This window comes from Felis catus, chromosome C1 (genome assembly GCF_018350175.1).
Source record: "Felis catus isolate Fca126 chromosome C1, F.catus_Fca126_mat1.0, whole genome shotgun sequence".
Lineage (NCBI taxonomy): Eukaryota > Metazoa > Chordata > Mammalia > Carnivora > Felidae > Felis > Felis catus.
Genome location: NC_058375.1, coordinates 70,374,496 through 70,395,912, shown reverse-complemented (window position 1 = coordinate 70,395,912; position 21,417 = coordinate 70,374,496).

Genomic DNA, 21,417 nt, shown 5'->3' with positions numbered 1-21,417 from the left:
CTGTCTCTCTGTCCCCCCAAAAAAAAAAAATTTCTCAAGTTATTCCCAAGCAGCTTCACCTAACCTAATGTCCATAGTGACCCCTTTTCTCAGAAGAACAGAGTTAATGTACAAACAAATGATTCAGTTCTTCTAATGGTGTGGCTTACGATGTCAGGAATGCGATCACTGCTGGGGGTAGGAAAAAAGCCGTAGATCATCAGAAATGTGATCATTTCCAAGGTTTGGAAGAACAGATACTGCAATTTTTTATTCTGCCTCCAAATAGCCACAGTGACTGAGGAAAACACCAAACCCCCAAATTAATCCTCTCTGCACATCGCAGAAAAAAAACACCAAATAATTTGCCCCACAGCTAACAACAGCAACAAGAAAAAAAAAACAACCCCACAAAAACAAACAAACCAAAAAGCAAACAACAACAATTAAAAACAAACAGGAAAACAACTAAGGCCCATATAAATGGAGAGTTTTCTTTAAGATCTCATCAGGCATAAAAAATGTGCAGAGGCACAGCTCTGAAATTAAAACACAATCTGCCCAGCAGTGTGGGGTCTGGCCGTGTGTGACAATTCCTGAAGACACCCTCCCTTTGAACCTGGAAAGTAATTTTGCTAGTTCTAATCTTAGGTTGAGCCCGGCAATTAGGATTCTTTCAGGTCTCTGCTACTTCAAATGGCTCCCGTTCTCATTCCCATTACTCTCAAAAACGAAGTCCACATTTTCCCCAAGCCCTGGGCACCTCCGTTTACTCCTCTAAATCTGCATTGCCTCCAATGGAGTGCATGGTTCTGCATCTGAATGTGGGATGTTAGCAACCAAAGCAGGCTTTGTGCTTCCAAAAGCTTCGCCCAGCGACACCAGGAAGCAAGGAAACCACTTGGGCCCGTTATGTGGTTTCTTTCTCTGCAGTAATCTTTGCCTGTTGCTCCTGGGTTGATTTTTAAAATCTTCATTATTTTGTATCCTTCTCACAGTGTGAGATTTAGAATGATTCAGCTTTCTGTTGGAAAGATATAGGGAGAGGTTCTCACAGATTTCCTTGAGCACCCTGAAGCTTAGCGGGGATCCCGGCCTCCATGCTATTTCCTTTCTTAGCCCCCAGTCAGACTAGATGCCAGGCCATCCCTGTGGCTTTGCACACGAGGTTGTGGATATCGATTTGGAGAAAATAATAACTACTAATAATTTCTAAGAAAACTAGGGTCAAAACTTCTCTAATGTCTACTTTTCTGTGGAATTTGTACCTGTTACATTATGTTTAAAATATGACAAACTCCTAATGCATTTGGCATAGAAAGAAAAACCAGTTAGCAAATGGACATTGAAAAATGTTTCTCTGAAAAACCATTTATCAGGCAACCTCCCTCATTACAGTTCTTTAACCCTCAGATTGTGTTGGAACTCATGAGAAGTTAAATAAACCGTCAAAATGCATGAATCCTTCAAAATTCCCTAGCTTGTACTTTGCTTTGCACAATTTTTTTTTTAATTAAAAGAAAAAAAACACATTTAAAGTGGGTACATTTTCCCATGACCTATTGTCAATAATAAATTATTCCCAATAACAAATTTATTTTTACCAATAATAAATATTACCAATAATATTAGCAGAATGAGTTTTAACTAAAAGGTCGTGGAGGAGAGAATGGTCTTCGGTAACCCCAGCCACAGAGGCTGGAGAACAGGAGCAATAACGAATGGGAGTTTGGGAAAGCGAACTATTTCGGTACCAAGATGATGTTGATTTTGTATATGGCGTATTTGAAGTGACTGGGGACGTCCAAGTGGAGACTCCATTAGGAACTATGAAGGGAAATAAAGACGTGATGAAAAATCTGGGAGGCATGGCCATCTTTTGTACCTGTGGACCTCTCATAAACGTCACAGATTTGCTTGTCCCCATTCATTCACCTGTATTTAAGAGAAAGAATGTGCCAGGCACCCAGGGGTTGCACAAGAAGTTCCAAGTGAAGCAACAGGCCCGTCCGGACCATTGAATGACAGCCGAATCAGTACATCCTTGAGGGCCAGGGGAAGGCTGCTGAGTGACTCCTGCAAGCCCCACTCTATATGCTAATGTTTTTAATGGGTTTGTCCTGATGAGAATTCAGAAGTTAGAAATTGGCCAATTTTCATTCCCATTCAACTGATAAGGGGTGGTCAGTGAGCTACTTTAAGCCCCAGGAAGATTATGGGTTTTGGCTTCACTGCCCACATGTCTAAAGGAGGCGACAATTTCTGATAATTCCTACTCCTGGAGGGGAGAGAAAGGGAATGGAGAAACTGTTAGTCTGGACCTAATTCTGAACCACAAGGGGGAATTGGTTGATGAAGTGGAAGTGATTGAAACTGAGGGGGAAAAGTGTCCATGGTGTGTCAGCCTAAAGTGATAACCACGAGTGAGGAGGTTGGGCCTGGCGGATGTGTTCCCTGGATCTCAGAAGGACTGGCATCTTAACAGGAGAGGAGAGCAGACAGATGTAATTCCACAGCAAAACTGTGAAAGGGAAGGAATTTTAAGAGAACTGGAAAACATTCAGGCATAGGATTCTAACTATGTAGCTTCAACTTTATGGAGGTATAATTGACAAATACAATTGTAAGCTATTTAAGGTAGACAGTTTGATGATTTGATACATGTATGCAGTGTGAAAGGATTTCCCCCATGAGTCTAATTAACATATCCATCACCTCACATATTTTCCTCTTTTTCCCTCTTTTTTTGACATTTAAGCTCTAATCTCATAGCAAACTTTAATTACACAGCACGATATTATCAACTTTAGTCACCCCGTTAGATACTCAGACCTTATTCACGTTAGCAAAAGTTTACCACTCTTTACCAGCCTCTCCCTATTTCACCCACCTTCCAGACCTTCGCAACTTCTTTTCTACTCTGTTTCTAGGAGTTCAACTTTTGTTGTTTTAGATTCCACATATAAGTGATATCATACAGTATTTGTCTTTGACTGGCTTATTTCACTTAGCAACATGCCCTCCAGATTCATCCATGTTGTCATAAATGATAGGTAATAAAAAAAGAAGAAATGACAGGTAATATTTCATATCACACACACACACACACACACACACACACACACACACACACCTCACACTCTTTACCCATTCATCTGTCGATGAAAGACCATTGTGGATAAAAACTGTGCCATTTCAAATGATCTTAGAGTATAAAAAAGGGAGGCTTTTATTAATCAGAGAACAGAAAGTTTCTGACAAGCCCAAATTTTCATTTGGGCTTTTATTTTTTTATTTTATTTTATTTTTTTAATTTTTTAATGCTTATTTTATTTATTTATTTTTATTATTTTTTAAATATTTATTTATTTTTGAGACAGAGAGAGACAAAGCATGAACAGGGGAGGGTCAGAGAGAGAGGGAGACACAGAATCTGAAACAGGCTCCAGGCTCTGAGCGGTCAGCACAGAGCCCGACGCAGGGCTCGAACTCACAGACCGCAAGATCATGACCTGAGCTAAAGTCGGCCGCTTTACCGACTGAGCCACCCAGGTGCCCCTCATTTGGGCTTTTAATAAAAGAGGCATAATTCATCCAAATGAATGAAGCTTCGGTTCTCAGGATACTAAGATTTGTTTACTTAGACTGAGCTTTCTGATTTATTTTTTCTACTCTTGTTATTTTAGTTGAGGAAGACTGAGCCCAGAGTCTCTACAAAAGTGCTTAAGGTCCGTTTCTTATTAGTGATACACCATGACTGCAGCCCAGTGTTTCTGATTCTTAGTCCAGGCCTCTGCCTGCCACATGACTGGTTTCTCAACAAAACCAGTCTGAGAATTTGAAGAGATCTGAAAGCTTTTCTGGAGTGAAAGGGACGCCGAGTGAGCAGTGCTCCTGTTGGCTCTCACCACTCACCTCCCCATCCTGCTTTCAACAAGAGTTTACTTTTCGTTTCTTTTTTTTTTAAAGGTTATTTATTTATTTTGAGAGAGAGAGAGAGAGAGAGAGAGACTGAGAGAGAGAGCACATATGAGCAGGGGAGGGAGAGAGAGAGGGAGAGAGAGAGGGAGAGAGAGAATCCTAAGCAGGCTCCAAACCATCAGTGCAGAGCTGGACGCAGGGCTGGAACTCACAAACTGCGAGATCATGACCTGAGCCGAAATCAAGAGTTAGATGCTTTACCGACTGAGCCACCCGGGTGACCCAACTCTCTTCTGTTTTATAAATACGGTGAGGAGGTATGATTTTATTTTGAAAGGCAGTTCTAAAATCTTTGAAAACCTATACCTCCCCAGGTCATTTCATTGGTTAGAATTCCAAAAATAAGAGTATTGAACCAGATTCTGTGTGTGTGAACAATGATTAGGATGGAGACTCAAATAAATATATGTTAAAAAAATTAAATACAAATTTTTTTCTAATAAAACCTAGGGCATATAAGCAAAGAGGAGAGAAGGAGCCAGATCTATAAGAACCTCCAGAAGCCTAGAGCTAGGAATTGATTGGAGTTCCTAAAAATGGCAGTGAAAATGCATTTCTTAAAATTATATTTGGAAGATGATGATCAAGGACCACGACTTTGCTAAATTTTGTTTTGTTTTGTTTTGACTCGATTCTGGTAACTGGAGTTAATCTCTCTGGATCTCTACCACATACGTAGGCATCTAATTATAATCATAAATTAAAAATATTTTTTAAATATTTAACCACAATTTATCCTAAATTTAATGGCTTTGAATCTGGCAGTCTTAGACAAACACTTTTGAAAAATCAGATTCAGCTTTCAATCTCCACGGTCAAAGGTTTGGCCAGAAAGCGTGTGAAACTTGGCACGTTCCCTCAGGTGTTCCAGTTTCTTTTCTTCGCCTGCCTCTACCTCCCCGGGTTTATTTTGTGTGCATGGCTAATGGAGTTAGTGATGGCCCTTCAGCTTTGGGGCTGCTGCACCTGGTTAACGGTGAACCCAAGCCTGATTTATTTATTTATTTATTTATTTATTTATTTATTTATTTATTCATTTATTTGTCTAGCTATCTATCTACTTACTTATTTATTTATTTTGATTCCTCCTCCAGAGAACTCTTCCAGGGTGCTTCGTGACCTGCCAGCTTCTTGCTTTCTGCTGAATCTGCTTGTGCAGAGGTTGGATCATGTCAAGTCCTTGTCTCACCTGGCTGCCAACAGACTTCTTGCTCAGCACCTCTTGAACCTGCTCATGTTTATTTAGAAAATAACTTTGGTCCAACCAAAGAAAAAAAGATGGTTTTCTGGGGCATTGGCAAGAGGAATCTTCATGGGGAGGATGGCTGGATTCCCGCCTCAGAAAGAAAAGGTGCATGGGCCCTGTAGGCCATCTGCTGCTGGGCATCAGAACCAGGGTGTTCTATTTCATTTTTTCCAAGATTGCTATTCTACCCTCTGCTCTGAACTAGTGCCAAATGTCCTGAGGGGCTTGCCTTATGTGAAATGAGGGCTGCAGCATCAGCCGATGGACATTGTGCTTTTCATGCCTTTGTGTATTTCGCTCCCCTGGCTCTGACTCTGCCCCTGATCTCATTCATTTGACTCCCAGTTTTCTCTTCTGAAATGTTTAATTCATGCAGCTCGTGACCCTAACCTGATCTAATATCTGCAGCCTCATCACCCTGTGCTCTGGCCACACTGAATTAACAACTGATCACTAAACCTACTAGACCTTGATGTGATTGTGCATCCTTGAGAGCTTTTTTCTTCCCTCAAATGCCCTGCACCTTACTCACCAGGCAGATTCTTGCGCTGCTGCCGAGAGCCTGTTCGATTGTCTTTCCCTTTGTGAAGATTTTCTGAGCCCCTCAGGCAGCTTGCTTTCCTGTTTTGATCTGTCACAGTATTGGACACATTTCTTCAGTTTGTTTTTTCATTCATTGATTCAACAGGTTTCATTAATTCGTTACTGTGTGCCAACCACTGTAGGGCACTGTGAACAGAGTGGTGAATAAGGCAGATATAGTTTCCGATAGCAATGATGATCAAAGGCATAGATGATTTTAAAAGTATCAATGATTAAATTAGCGTGAAGAAGTATATCACATATGGGAACATAGATTGGCGGAGGGGCAATGTAATTCAGGGCTTTGAGAGGGCCTCAGGTAGGAACAAATGTTCGAGCTGAGAGTTGAACCCTCGGTGTAGGCAGAACGGTTTATGCACCGTGTGTCTTCATACATAGCACCTGACAGTCACTCAGTAAAAGCTTGTGGAACCAATGAACGACTGAATGTACTATACAACCACAGTGGCAGTTTGAGGACTTGCTTAGAGTTTAATTTCTGCCAACTCATTTTTTTTAAATTTTTTTTTTTTAATGTTTATTTTTGAGACAGAGAGAGACAGAGCATGAACGGGGGAGGGTCAGAGAGAGAGGGAGACACAGAATCTGAAACAGGCTCCAGGCTCTGAGCGGTCAGCACAGAGCCCGACGCGGGGCTCGAACTCACGGGCTGTGAGATCATGACCTGAGCCGAAGTCGGCCGCTCAACCGACTGAGCCACCCAGGCGCCCCTCTGCCAACTCATTTTAACAGTGTAAGGGCTCTGTAATATCCAGATAAAATGTGCGTATGTGTATATATGCATATTCAAAGAGAATTTAGTTAATACACATACATGTATGCCACATGACCTTGAAAACTGCCGAATATTAGGCTAGTTTGAGAGAACCTACGACTCAGGAAACTGGCTTTGTAGCAGACACTGCTAAATCTGGAGCCTCATCTCCCACGGAAGGAATGAGTGTCCCCCAGCTTCTGGGAAATCTGTTCCTTGAAGGCCTCAGGCCTCAGCCCTCTCAGTGCAGTGTCCTTGGCTGAAGAGAGCAGTCTCACTCAAGGTCACCCCCCTTCCTTAGCATCCAATAATTGGTCTGTGGTGAAAAGCAGAGGCATAAAGGCCCAGCCCCTTCATCCCAACTAAGTAGAACTCTGAAGGGACCATCTGAGGGCCTGATCTCCTCATATAGTTGGTTGACGGCCTTGTTTTCCCTCTGCCCAATCTGGCTTCCTTCTCTTCTGTCACAGGTGATATTCCAATAGCATTCCCTAATAAACTTCTTGTACACTAGTCTCTATCTCAAAGTCAGCTTCCCAAAGGAACTGGCAGCAGGCTCAAGGGACCCAATAAATAGCATCTGTCTTACCTGCTTGAATTCTGAGCATACCCAAAATAAGACAAAAGAATAAAAGAGATTGGAAACCAAAACATCATTGTTATTACTGATGAAACTGATATTGCAAAATGTGAAATACAACCGTGAACTGTGCTGCCTCATCCTGAATAATAGATTGAGACCCATGTATTCCCCAGCAGCACAAGGCTGGGCAAGATTGACCCCACAGAGACAAAGCCTCATCCTGTAAATTACAGCAAAGAGGGGCTTTGAGAGGGATCCTGCATGCTCAGATCCTACACCTGGCTTGCTCTTAGAGAGGAGTGAGGGGGTGCAGAAAGAGGCCGGATGGTTACCCTAGTGGCACTGCCTCCCTGTGAGAGGAACACCAGGAATGGGCAGCGGCTCCCAGCCCTCTCCTCCCGTAGCACGACCAGAGAGCCAAGCTCCTGGTTTCAGGAGCAACAGAGGCCACAGTTCTTGCAGGGTACTACAGGGTAGTGGATGTGCTTTTGACATTTGTTTCTATTGTTCAAAAGAAATGGTGCAATTACCTACTGCTCTCTTAGGAATGGAAAGCACAGAACCAAAGAGAATTTTCAATGCTTAAGTTCAAGACTCCAGGATGAATTCCTTTGCTACTCGTCCTGAGTGGCGCTGCTCCTGTGTCCATTTTGATAGGATCTATTTTCAATGGAGGAGAACTGACGTACATGTATACATATTCACACAAGTAAAAAAAAAAATGCTTATTTTATGTCTATATCAATATACAGTGGAAATACATATGGGCAAAGAGAATGAAATAAAGACTAGCTTCTTTTTCTCCTAGACTTAAATTTATTATAAAAATAATAGTATTAAAGGAAATTTTAGGAGAAAACAATTGTGTTTTGCTAAAATTTTATCACTGCAACATGTTTTGTATTTTCATCATGTTTTGTCCATAAATATTAGTATTTTTGCATACACCCAATTTGGAGCACTTCCTGTTTTGTTACTTGGTCTTTTTAATGATCACTTTCAATGCTACATTAATATTCCATCTCGTTAATTTACCATAATTTATTTAACTATTCCCTTCCTACTGGATATTTAAAGTGTTTCTAAGTTTTGCAGTGATAAATACACCTGCTTTTAAAATTAGCAGACACAAATATAATGCAACAAGTGATTTTTGAAAACTACTCACTTCAATTATTTTGCAAATGTACAAGCCATAAATACATTTGAAATCTTAGAATAGTGAAAGTTTGAGCTTTACTTTAAAAGAGGGAGTGGGCCTAATGGCAACTGCTTATCCTCGCAGTTAGATCTCTGTGCCATGCTTGTGGATGAGAATGTGGATGCTTTCGCAGCAGTGACCATATCGTGTAACCTTATATCTGGAAAGCTTGGTAGAATGTCAACTGCATAGTAGGCGTTCAAGGAACGTTGGTGCATAACATAATTTAATAATAATAATAATGAAAAAAAACAGATGAACATATGGAAATCAGGGGGGAAGAGAAGAGAGGGAAACAAACCACAGGAGACTGTTAGTGATGGAGAGCAACTGTGGGTTGACAGAGGGAAGTGGGTGGGGGGATGGGCTAGATGGGTGATGGGTATTAAGGAGGGCACTTGTGATGAGCACTGGATGTTTTACGTAAGTGATGAATCAGCGAATTCTACTCTTGAAGTTGACATTGCACTGTATGTTAACTAACTAAAATTTAAATACAACAAACAGTAAAGAATGTAGGGAGTGGGGAGTGATGACAGATAAATCCAGATGGTCTGGAGGCAAATTTTCTTCCTCCTTTAGGTAGCTTAGCAGAGAGCTGCCTCAGCTTGATCAGAGAAAAGACATTTGGTTGCTGGTGGTCCTGCCAGGCAAAACTGTTCCCAGGGACCTCAGAATAAAGACCTTGACCCTCGGTCCATACACTTCTTAGCAATGTTTCTGAGCCTGGAGATCCTTCCCTATCCTTGTTAGAGATCTCAGAGAAGCTAGGTGTTCTTTAGCTCTTCCTAGGCTATCCTATAAACATGTATCACAGTGTGGAGCAGAGCTTGTTCTGTCTTGCTGTGCTCCTGGGAGCAAGTCCAGCCTGCTGGCTGAGGCAGGCCCTGCTTCACTGAAGCCTTGTTGTTTTCATGTAAACGTATTTATGGAAAAGACATGGATTCAGGGGCAGTGTGCTTCTTTTCTGCTTCTAAGTGTTTTCCAAATAAACCCCATATCATACATACACTGTGTAGCTTCGGGGACCCCCTTACATAACAGGGAAAAAGAAATAAAGTCATGGAAGAGAAATAGTTAGGCTCTAGAGATAGGTTCAGTCAAGAATCAGATCCAGAGACAAAAAAGAAAAACCAACAAAATCACAGAAAGGAGAAAGATAATCATATAAACATATTAAAATTAGTGGAGTTAGGGGAGCCTGGGTGGCTCAGTCGGTCAAGTGTTCAACTTTGGCTCAGGTCAAGATCTCACGTCTCATGAATTCAAGCCCTGTGTCGGGTTCTGTGCTGACAGCTCAGAGCCTGGAGTCTGCTTTGGCTTCTGTGTCGCACTCTCTCTCTGCCCCTCTCTCGCTCATGTGCTGTGTCTCTCTACTTCAAAAATAAATAAATATTAAAAAAAATTTAAAGATTAGTGGAGCTAAAATTGAAGTATCAAGACTTGGGGTGTGGTATTTGTGCAAAGGTGGACAAATAGACCAAAGAGACTGAATAAAGAATGCAGAAACATACCCACACATATATGGCCACCTACTCTACAACAAAGACACCATTGCAGTTTGGTAGGGGAAGGATGGACCTCTCAGTGAAGGGTGCAATGGGATATCGATGTGGAAAAATAATTTATTTGACATGGATAGACCTGAATGTGAAAGGTAAAGCAATAAAGTTTCTAGAAGAAAACACAGGAGAATCTCACAACCTTGGAATAGGCTCTCATTTCTTAAAGAGGACACAAAACTCACTAACCATATAAACGAAAGATTGATAAATTGAACTTCAATAAAATTTAAGACTCCTTTTAATCAAAAACACCATTAAGAGGGTGACAATGCAAGCCACAAAGAGAAGAAATTGACAATACATCCGCACAGCTAGAACTTATATCCATGATGTATTATAAATTCCTAAAAAAATTCAATTTAAAGACAGGGACGGACCACCCAATAAAGTGCTGGACAAAAAAATTAAGTAGGCCTTCACAGATGAGAATATCAAAAAGGTCAACAAGGCTATAAAAGATTGTGCAATAATCATCTGGAAAATGCGAATCAAAACTACAGTGAGATGTCACTATGTACCATGATGGGTACACTTAAATAGACAGATGATGCCAAGTGTTGACAAGGATGTGGTGCAACTTGAACATTTATATTTTTCATGAAAAGGTAAATTGGTACAGCCACTTAGGAAAATTATTTAGCAATACATATTGAGACTGAACATACATTTATCTCATGACCCAACAATGCCATTCCTAGATAAATGCCCAAAGACTATCCTGTGCTATATAGTCATGTACTATAATGCACTACTCTGTTCATAGCAGCTCTATCATCCTCCTTCCCACTCTCCTCCTCCTCCTCCTCATCATCAAAACACAAAATAATCCAAAAATCCATCAACAATTGAATGGATAAATTGCAGTGTATTCATACAACATAATACCCCATAGCAATAAAAATATGTACAATTGCTACCTGCAACAACATGAATAAGTAACACAGATACAATATTGAGTGAAAGAAGCCAGCTACAAAAGAATGCATACTGTATGCCATTTACATGAAGTTTGAGAACAGTCAAGACTAACTTATGGTGACAGAAATCAGAATAGTGATTATCTCTGGGGGTGGAATATTGACTGTGAAGGGGCCTGATGGAGACTTTGGTGATGCTGGAAATGTTCCATATTTTCATTTGTATATGTATATGTATGTATATGTGTATGTTCCGTATTTCCATAATGTATAAGAATTTGTTGCCCTATTACTTAAGATATTTGTATTTATTGTATATGTGTTATACCTCAAAATAATAACAATTGTAGGTTTTTCTTAATCTCATATTACCAATTTTCACTAAAGCGTAACACCAAAAACGAAAATTGCCTGCCTTATTCTCATCCCCATCCAAAGATATCACTGCGGTATATAGCAGCTACATGGGTGCTCAGGCGAAGTAGCACGTGATTAAGGAAAGTTAACTTGTGGCTTAGTCAAAAACTTGATCTAATCCCAACCAGATCACTCTCATTGGCTAGAGTCCCATTAAGTTCATTTTAGTTAATGTCTGACTCTTCCCTCTCCTCCTTCTATTGCTAGGACTGTGCTGTCTGCTCACTTTTGCCAGATTACTGCTACATCCAACTCCAGCTCCAAGTTCATGAATTCAAGCGATAGCTCTGCTGATAAATTCTTCAGTGGGTTTCACGTACCGTCTTTCTTCCAGCCTCCACATACGGTACTCGGTACTCGTGTTGGATTGTCTTCTCTTAACATTGTTTAACCATCTGTTAACCCAGCCTCCTGCCCAAGGGGCTTCGTGGGGAGGAATGATTTGAAGTTTCTGCCGAAGTGCTTTACAGTTGGGGATAGTCCATTAATTGTTGATTTTGTTTGTATTCAGCATTCTGCTTCTATCTGTGGTTTTAATTGATGTGAACGTGCCCAGGGGCTTGTGCTGGACCCAGCTGTATAAATCAAATAAATAAATAAAGAAATAAAGAAAGAAATAAAGAAAAAAAGAAAAAAATGAAGTAAATCTCCTCTGGAATAAATAGATAACACAGCTTTCTCAATCTTTTTTTTTTTTTTCTTTCAACAGTGCTTGTAAATGTGCCCTGGGGCTTATATGTGAGAAATGTATCCAAAGTTTAAAGACGTAAATAATAAGCATCCATAGCTAGCCAAAGATGCAATCACATAACAATCTACACTCATCGTAGCATGGACGCTATGGGGAGATTTGGAACATTTCCTTTCACCTCATTTCACTCACCCCTTTATTCTAGATTGTTCTGAGATTGCCATTTCCTCTGATAGTTTCTTTCGCAGGTAAAACAAAAGCAAAACAAAATGAACAAGCCAAAAGTAAAAGGAAACAAAGTCTCAGTGGAGTAGTACCATTCATGGGCAATGGAGAATTCATAAGAACTGATTTTTTTCTCTACCAGGGGAATGGCTGAACTCTGCCGCGGTTCAAATGCAGGCTACTGAGCGGGCACAGAGCCTCCTCTGGCGGAGAACTGAGTGCAAGCAAATACGAAGATGCTCACATCTGAAACAGAGGCTTTACATGTGCTTTGGAGCTCCTGCCCACACATGAACCACATGCCCAGCTAGCGGTTGCTCTCTGAACTTGCAGCCCAGAATGAGAAGCGAGGTGAGGCCAACAGAACCCTACTGGCACCCAGATCCCTGGGTGAGATAAAGGTTTTTCTGTTGTGAGATGCAGATTTGGTGGGGGGGGGGTGTTTGCAGCAAAAGCCACCCGATACAGAGACTATGGCTTCTGCAAATTTCCAGAGATGGGACTCATGAAGTCTCAGAATAAGTAGTCTTGCTTATGGCAAGTACCCACAGTACCCCTGGGGTTGGTCACGCTTTGTTCCCAGAGCTTAGTTTCAGGGCAAAGTGCTGACTGTTAGAATCCTCCTTAAGTTCGATGGCCCTATGTTGGGAGGCAGTTTTGTGTAAAGAACCTAGACTTTGAAGTCAAACTCGACCACAACTTCCTGATGCGGTAGAATAGAAATACTACTACACAACTTCATAGGATTAAGTGAGATGGTGTATATGTACACCTGGCACATAGTAAGGACTCAAGAAATGGCTCTTACTCGTCTTCCCTTGGACCTAAGAATCTAATCCATCTTCTATAGGGCGAACTTTCAAAGAGTTGGACACTCTTTTTCAGCCATTGTTTTTGTACAATTGGTTCTTTGTACCTCGGTTTAACTCTATCCAGATAAAATCTGTTCTGGCTAGGCGTGGCTCACTGGTGGCTAGCTTTTGAGATCCGAATTCTGCCACCTAATGCATTCACTGTAACTCTTGGCTTCGCATCAACCACAAATTTGATCAGTATGTTGTCCATTTCCTCATCCTAATTGTTAATAAATATACTGCAGGTGTTTCATTAGACAGGCTCTTGGAGTCCTTTGGAGCTGTAAGCTCACACGCATTCACACAGCACTCAGATGTTCAAAGAAAATGTAGTTCCTTTATTTCCAATAACCGATCTAATCTTCCTTATGAGCTTCTCATCCCAGTGCCTTGCAGAAGAAAATAGCTTTATTTTAAACTTTCCAGTCTGAAATCTCTCTTTTTTTTGTGTGTGTGGTTAAGTGGTCTTGTTTTGAATGCAGTCTGGAGGGAGTGAACGCTCAGCCTTCGGGATTTGCTTTCCTCCCGGCTCTTTTTTCAGATGTGACCTGGTAGAATCTTATGCGACCTGGTAGAATTGGGTTAAAGGGCTTGGACCCTCCTAACCTTGTGCAGGTCCTTGGGCTGGTCTCTCCTATGGTGGTAGTCGGAGGTGCTCAGTTTAGTAAGTGTGCCCTGGTGAGTGTGCCTGTTGAGGTGTGGTAGTTCTGCCTCTACCCTGTTGTCCACACTGAAGTTAATAGCTGACACAACTCAGTGTCTGCTGTCTCGCATAGATAAGACTCGGAGAGCTTGGTCCCCTTCCTTGTCAACTTGGACTCACTTTACTCCGCTCTGGCTCTGTGCACCCTCTAAGGTCTGGCTCTGACTCTCATCAGGTCTCAATTTCAGAGGCCTAGTCTGTATGCATTGGCCACAGGGTCACTCAAATGACACTCACTCAACAGGTTTCTGTTGCTCAAATCTACAGCCAGATTTTCAGCTAAGTTCTGTGTCCCTCATCAGAGTAATTAAAGAAACCTTCATTAACAGCACGGACTCTGGAGCCAACCTGGGTTTGATGGGTTTGATGTCCAACTCTGCCATTTACGAGCTTAGTAACCTAAGACAAGCTACTTAACATAACTGTGCCTCCATTTGCTCCTCTGTAAAATGGGGTTATTCATAATACCTACCTTCTGGGTAGAAGCCTTATGAGGGTTACAGGAGTGACTACATGAAAAGTGTTTAGAATTGTGCTTGGTAAGCACAGGGTACGTGCTTAGTAAGTATTAGCTAGTAGAAAACTAGAAAATAGGATGTGGCAAGTTATTTAACCTCTCTATGCCTAAGTGTTCCCATATGTAAAACAAAGATCATAATAACTCCCTCATAGCTTTCTTTGAAAATTAAATGACTTAATATGTAAAGAAATTAGAACACAGTTTGGCACAAAAGAGGCCTTATCACTGTTATTTTGTTGTTGTTCCCAGGCCGCAGGAGAGCCTAGGGCAACGTGGTTCACTCTCCAACTCAGACTCCCTGTCTGTCTGCCCTTGCTGCAGGTGGCCAGTAGGACGGCTGGGACAGTCCTTGAGAATGGGATAAAAGCCCCTTCTCTGCCTGGATTCAGCTTTCCCCTCACTCTACTATCAGATGTCAGCCTGAAGCCATGCCTCTCCAAGGTCACTTTGACTCTGTGTCTCCCATTTCCCTTTTCCACCAACCAGATGGGACAAGCTCTCCTCTTCCTTCTCTTTCCGGAAGGCACCTCCCTTATGTAATACTCTATTGTCAAGTTGCTCATGTCTGACTCTGTTTCTTGGTTAATTAAAACCTAATAAAATTAGGATTCCTTTTTCTGTCTCTATAAATTTGATTCTCAAGTCTAGTTCCAGTCTGCTGACTCAAAACAGGAATAAGCTTTGAAATGATGACCCGCAAGTGGGTAAATACCATTAATTCAATGAGGGGAATTCACAAGACAATGGGATAAATGGAAGATGAAAGTATATGTGAAAGCATTTAAAAAATATTCCGGTATGACTGACAATGATGTCATTTAAAGAACCCTCTGACACCTTCATTTTAACTGCTGCTGCTCAAATGTGCCCTAGAATGGCCAACCCAGGAGGGGGATGAGGTTTTCAGCCACAGAGCTTCTGGGAATCAGCATTTATTTCCTGCTTCTGCAATGAAGACATGGAAAATAACATCGAGTACCTAGTTGGTGTCAGTCACTATACTTGGGGGTTTACACATATTCAGTAATTCAAGATCATGCATTGAGCCTCCGATATGCCCCACGTGAGTCATAAAACAGTAAGGATGTGGTGGTGAAAAGGATATGTTCTATTAGAACTAACAATAACTCTATGTAGTGGTATTATTATTGTCTTTATTTACGGAATGCCGGGATGAACGTTAAGTGAAGTTAATGGACTTGGTTAATCTCGTGGAGCCGGTCTAGCTGCCAGGCCCATGCTCTTTCCACAAGGTGTAGCAGTAAGCTTGACTACTGGAGCAGGTTGACACAGACTCTAGGGACTTGAGTTCTGGAATCTATGGAAGGGTTGACTAAGAATAAAAAAAACATACGAGATTTAATGCAAAATTATGCTTGCGTGTTGATATATGCATTTCTTTTTCTGGAGAGAGGATCTATAGCTTTCATCAAATTCTCATGAAAGCTCTGTCAGTGCGGCCCTGTTTTTTTCCCTAGAGTGTTTGTGGATAACTTCCTCTTGGCATTACCACTGCTCTAAATAGGTATTTTCTCAGGCCCACTGGGAAGCACAGTTCTAAGCAAATCTATTGCTAGATAGTAATGGAGAAACACAGAAGGTGGGGAGAAAGTGGCTTCAGAAACTGATATTCAGATAAAGCACTGAGTCTTTTATATAGTCAAACTCTAACCAGCAAAAGGGTGGGGCCACCACTTGTCTTTCACATGCCACCTGCTTGAATGCTGCCCTCGATGCTCATTGTCCCTGGTCTCCCTGCATAAAAAACTGGATGTGTGTGTTAATTTGCAGCAATGATGAAAAGAACAACAGTCTGATTCACTTTATGTCCTATTCAGGCTGGCTCTGGCCTACATCCTAGCAACTTTATGACATGCATGGATGAGACTCATTGGGAAAAAGAAAGAGGGTATGTGGGGCAAAAGACCAGGCACAATTGACTGCTGGTTCTCCCCATGTTGCCAAGACCTGCCTACTCAGCATCTGAAAGAGGTTGACCACGTTCTCCTAAATATTATTCTGTCTGTGGACTGGGCATCAGGGACTACTCAGGGAAGTGGACAGAACAATAATTTCTATTCTGAGGTGGGGCAGCCAATGTCTATAAACTTCCAGATGGAAAGAAAAAAACAGAGCCGATTATATACCCTGGGGTACCCTGGAGGGTACCCCGTAGTGACTTGTTTATTATTGTTGTTATACTTCATATCTTCTGATTTCTTCCTTCCCCAGCAGGCTAAATACTCATGGATAATCCTCATAGATTGCCAACGGACTTGTGACATTGTCTATAGTATTTTTTAATCTAAATATTGTATCCCTTGAGTGCTAAATATATTAGTTTGGATGGATAACTTTTAAAAACAATATTATCGTAGCCTTCTCTAAGCACCTTTAAATATAGAGGACAGCAACAACAAAACCTCCGTCTCTTTTATTCTTGGAAAGATGATTTAACCAAGCCAATGTTTATTGTAGCATAAGATCTGGAAACAATTAGAGATGTCACATATATTTGCATTTTTGATGACATTTGCAATGTAAATGATAGAATAATGGAAGACTTTGGGAGAGACATTTGTTCCCCTCTGTGCCCCGTGTACGTCTTCCCACAGAGGACACTGATTTAAGGAAAGCAGCTCCAAAAACAGAATAGATAATAGAGGTGAGAATGTTATTTTAATTTTAGATTTATGCATTTCTCTTTTATTGGATGAGGTAGAAAGGCATAGAATAAATGTCACCCAAATGACAGGTGTTAAATGCTTTTAACGTGTGTGCATGTATTTGTCTGAGCATGTGTCAGTACCAGAGGGGGGTGTCTTTGGAGGTATGTTCGGGTCTCGGTGTCTTTGGCTGTTTTGTGTGTGTTTTGGGATGCATGTCGGTAGCTGTGCGGGTGGTAAGGGGATGGCTCTTGAAGAGCATCTGGGAAAATCTTTGGGGGGCCGGATATCTGTGTGCATTTATGGTGGTAGCATTTTATGTATATGTATTTGTTTTCTATGGGTGTATGAGTGGGTGTTTATTGGGAATGAGCGCTTGAAATCATCATCTCTGATAATCACAGGGGTTTTTGCAGGTCATTGAGTGGAACCTCCCAAACAGAAATCTCTTGTCTATTGGGAAGATGAAAGACTAAGCTGGAATAAATGACCAAACGGTGAGGCACTAGCCAGCGAGTGGACATTTGATAAACAGCGGTGTATTGGGCACAATTCTTGACAAGGTGGATGCAGTGACAAAGGAAGTAGTCCCAGTCTTCAGAAAAGTTTATAGTCTAGGGAAGAAGACAGTCATTCAACAGCAACAAAGAAATCAATTATTTAATTATGTGTCTACAGTGCCACGGAGGAAGAGTACAATATTCTAAGGAAGCATATAACAGGAGACCCAACTTGAGTGGGATTAGGAAAGCCTTATAAAAGGATGTGACATTTAAATTGAGAAATCTCCAGTCCCCCTGCATGGCAGTTGTTCAGTGCCCTCTCACACCCACCATGGGAGTGGTGACCAGTGCCGCTCTAGCCCCTACCTCTAATGGTAGGACTCAATGCCACCCACCTCTGCCTCTCATCTGCATTATGGTCACAGTGCTTCATGTGAAGTCTTCAGTTATCTTCTGCTCCATATACTGTATATCTTACTTATTTTGGTCATCTAATCGAAGAGCTTGTGTGTCTTCGCATAGGCCGACTGCCAAAGCAAATGACAAGCTAAAAATTCACAATAGAAGTTGATATCTTGTTTATGCAACAATTAAGAATAGGCATTCCTCATTTGGTGCGCTCCTGAATTGCTCTCATCTCAGCAGGGATGGAGGCTCGGGCTCCATCCATATTGAGCCTCCATTCTCCACAGAGTTCTCCACTTTACTTCCAGGCAGAGGACGAACAGAGAATGGAGTGTGCCTGCAGGAGATTTTGTGGGCTGAGGCTTGGTGGGGGGCACATCCCTGCTGCTCAACAGCTACCTGGCTAGAACTCAGTCAGATGCCCTATCCAACTTCAGGGAAGAGTGCGAATGTAGTCCAACTGCCTTTGCACAAGGAAGAGAGTTTGGGTGAAGACTTGGCAGTCTTCACTATGGTTTGGTGAATTTAGTGAATTTCTGTGCAATGCCCCAGGCAGAGTGTGGCAGTACCTTTAATCTGAAATGGAGAGCCAGGTGTCCACTTTTTAGCAAGGGGAAGTGGATGACACAGAAAATCACAGATGAAATGACTTTTGATGCACTAAAACCTGAACTAATTGCTTTGACGGGACAGATGTTGTCTTAACTTTCAGAGGGCTTTTATTCTGTTCTGTAGTACCTTGTAGACACAAAAGTCTTTGGAGGGAAAGACACAATCGTTTGTATTTCAAAATTGTGATTCATCTGAGAATGTGCCATGAAAAAAAATCCACCATGGATAAAGTTGCTTTACTAATATCCACTAGTTATGTTATAAATCCCATTACCAATCCACATACTACCCATCTCTCTCTCTCTCTCTTTATCAGGATTGTTGGCATATACACAAACCATTCCTCCCTGCTTCCAGTTTAAAAATATTTCAAAGCAATATTGAAATATTGACAGGCAGTCATGATTCTCAGAAGGAAGATACCTTGTTCTACTAAGCAACAGAATTTCCATACAGTCAACTATTAGGCCGCGTGGTATTTGTAGCTTATTGTTTAACGTGATCATAAGATCACTGCAAAGACAGAAAACAAGTTCTTCCCAAGTTACCTGGAAAACAGCATTCATTCTGCAAGAATCAGTTTATTATCTCTTTGTCATACCTCCTTTGACCCACTTGGGCCAAGTTGAGCATTCCCTCCTTTGTGCCCACATTGTATCTGGAACACACTGGATTGTTATAATTTAGATCAGCATAGGAGCTCTCTGATACCATATTCTTATCCCCATATAATATTTCAAACTCCTCCTTTGAGGAACTATTCCCCTATCAGATGACTGCTCTCGTAGGGGCTCAGGAACTATTTGACGAATAAAAAAGTGGGCTAATGAATGCAGTAGAGTGGTTTATGTGTAGCTTTAATTAGAGGAAATAAACACACCTCATTCCTTTGGGTTAAACCAGACCTGACATTGGAGGATCCTTGGTTTCCTGAGCCAGCTGCCTACATAGCTGGCCTGCCTCACCTGTGCAAACAAACACACAACGGCTCTGCACGTGCTCACACTGTCCCATCTGGCAAACCGTGTTCAAGAGGCTTGGCTTCACTAGGGAGGATGCAACAGCAAAGAAAAATGCAGGGAGTGTGGCCTCTTTTCTAAAGACTTTTCTTTCAAGACAGTGAGAGACGTCTTGCCAGATTTGGATGACTCCTTCCATAAAAATGGTAACAACCTCCAGCATAGGATTATCGTGAGAATGAATCCCCATAAAAAGCTTAGCCCGAAACTTGGTGTGAAGCATGCATTCAGTCAAGGCTGGCCATTCTTCTGATGCTGTCACCACTGCTTGTCTTACTATTTTAACACAGGCCTTATGCCACCATCTTTCTAATCCAGCACACCCTAACTCTGGAGAATGGGGAGAAGAAAGTCAGGTCCCTCCATCGTGTTCCATCAGGTTTCGTGAGCTTTGGTTATTGACCACAATGGCGTTCATTAACTACTGCTATCAAATACTCTCGATGACAGGCGGAAAATCTCAACTTTCTGATAGCCATCGGTTGGACCTCCCAATTTCACATGCTGAAACAAGAAGCTGACCGTTCAAAATCCCACAAAGTCGTTGTCTCTGGGTAGTCTGTGATTGTGTTGAAATATAGAAACTGTAGCTAGACCCAAAGTTAATAAAATTGTGTGACACATAAAGCTCTATGATGGATGGCAACCAATAGTCCAATACTGTTTTATTCTCTCTAATATACTGTTTCTCTGCAAAGGCCAAGAAATTAAAGAACAGTTTTATTCTCCCCTTCCAGCCTGTGCAGGGTAATTATGTATTATTAATAATGCAGCAGCACAAATGATATTAAATGAACTACATTTGTTAATGCAGATCTTATCTAACTGCTTTTTCCATCAGTGGACTGTTTCTCATCAGGGGGTACTAATTAGCTGTAATATGTAGAAAGATGGGACAGAAATCCAATCAGATAAATGGGATCTATTTGGAGAGATCCAGGAAGGAGGAAGAAAGGCATTCATGATTCTGTGAGAATTACTACAAGTGGAAAAGATGAAAATTTCTGCCGTTTCAACTTCATTTACATTTTGTGGCCGCAGAAGTTAAAATGCAGTACTGTTGGATTGGCCAAGCTGCAAAGGCCTGCAAATAATTTTATTTATCATGACTGTAACAGTGTTGTCTTTTGCAGTAATAAAAGTGCATATGGCTCTATAAAAATCCCGAATGGTTTACATGGCCCTTGCAAACATTAAACCTAATGTATTAGGGTAAAAACTGATGTTCTCCAGCTTTCCCCAACTATTGTGGGCTTACAGGAAATGCTGGCCTCTAAACTTTTTTCTTAGAGAAGGATCACCTGAAGCCCTCAGATGATATATTCTTGATAAATCCCAGGCTACCTATAAACCTACCTTCCAGATTCTCACCCTTCATAAATCTCTTGGGAAAGTCCCCACGGTGAAGGGTTGATAAGATCCTTTTTGGATTTCGCATCAGCTAAGTTGGGTGGACGTGTGGCCCAACTCAAGTATTAGAGCATCACTGTTCATCCCGTTTGCTCACCTGAGCCAGCTCCTACTCACCAGTGTCTGGGCTCCATCAGTGAGCCATTTACAAATGAAGTGCCTTACCAATCCGACAACATATTTATCGCTGCTCTTGGGGGGGACTGTGGTCTCTTTAGGCCACCTTGAGTGGGCTGGTGGGGACATAGGGAGTGACACGTACTGCCACGTGAAAACAGATGTAAATGTGAATTGTTTCATTTGGGCTAGCTCAATGCCTCAAATGTAGAGAAAGTCTTCTCTACTCAAAAGCTTGCTAAGAAAAAGGCTGATCACTAAAGGTGATTCTTAGATAAAGCCTCCCCCCCGCTTTTTCTTTGCCAGCCAATGACACCTTTTGCTACTTTCTTTTTTTTTTTTAATTTTTTTTTCAACGTTTATTTATTTTTGGGACAGAGAGAGACAGAGCATGAACGGGGGAGGGGCAGAGAGAGAGGGAGACACAGAATCGGAAACTGGCTCCA